The sequence below is a fragment of the Chelonoidis abingdonii genome, chromosome 26 (assembly GCF_003597395.2).
Source record: "Chelonoidis abingdonii isolate Lonesome George chromosome 26, CheloAbing_2.0, whole genome shotgun sequence".
NCBI classification, from domain to species: domain Eukaryota; kingdom Metazoa; phylum Chordata; order Testudines; family Testudinidae; genus Chelonoidis; species Chelonoidis abingdonii.
Window position 1 is genome coordinate 232896 of NC_133794.1, and position 1114 is coordinate 234009.

Genomic DNA, 1114 nt, shown 5'->3' on the forward strand with positions numbered 1-1114 from the left:
CCTGAGGAAGAGAGAGACCTGTTGGTCTAGCACAGCAAAGGGCTTCATACAGAGACTTCCCCAGCTGAGGTCCTCGCACCAACCTTTGAGTCATTGAGCGTCTTTCTCTTCTCTACTTTCCCATCCACTGAGGCAGTGTGGTCCTAGCTGGATAGAGCCCTGACTGGGCTGGGAGACGAAGATTCTATTTCCTAGCTGGTGTGCCCTTGGCAAGTCACCTCGCCTATTTGTGCCCCTTCTTGGGATCAGCTGTGCTGCCATGACACAGTCGTGGCTGTAAATCTGTAACTCCCTGGCCCAGGATTCTCTACCACTGCTTCGGAGGGGGGGGCCCTAGAGCACAGTGACCCCCCTGACACAGAGCCGGCACCAGATGACCAGCAGCAACAGTACCTGGATCGCGGCATGCGGGAACTGCCGCTACTTCGGGCTTGATGGTCCAGAGGGGGCAGCATTCTCCCAGGAAAACCCAGGCCAGTGACGGACGGTTCTCTCTCTAGGAGCTCCTGAAGCTGTTGGGGACTGAAGACACATCCCTGAGACAAGGACGTGTGGTGGCCAGTCTGCCTGAGGTCCCTGTATGGGTAGGGACATTAATCCTGGGTTTCACCCACCATGCCCCTGTCTTCCCCACTGGTGGCAGGGGACATCCCTGTCATAACAGATAGCTAGGTTAAATTTCTTCTATAAAGGGTTACAAGGAACAAACACCTGAATCCAGAGGACCAATCAGGAACCGGATTTTCAGAAGGTCAGGGAGGAAATGTTTTTGGCTCTGTGTCTTTTGTCTGGAGCTCTCAGCTATGAGATGGGTCTTTTTCTATCTTCAAGCTTCTTAATCTTCAGTTTCAAAGTTTTGTAAGTACAAAGTAGAAAAATACAATAGCTGTTTATTTGGGTTTTTTGTATTTACATGTGCCGTAGTTTGCTGAAGTTTAAATTTGGTATCTGTTTTGAATAAGACTGTTTAATTCAGTATTTTTCTCTTAAGTTATTTGACCCGTGTATTTGTCAACTGTGATGCAGGACTATGTTTATGTGTTTTTTCCTTCCTTTTTATTATAAAGCTTTCTTTTTTTAAAACTTGTTGACTGTTTTCTGTTTTCTAGTCTAT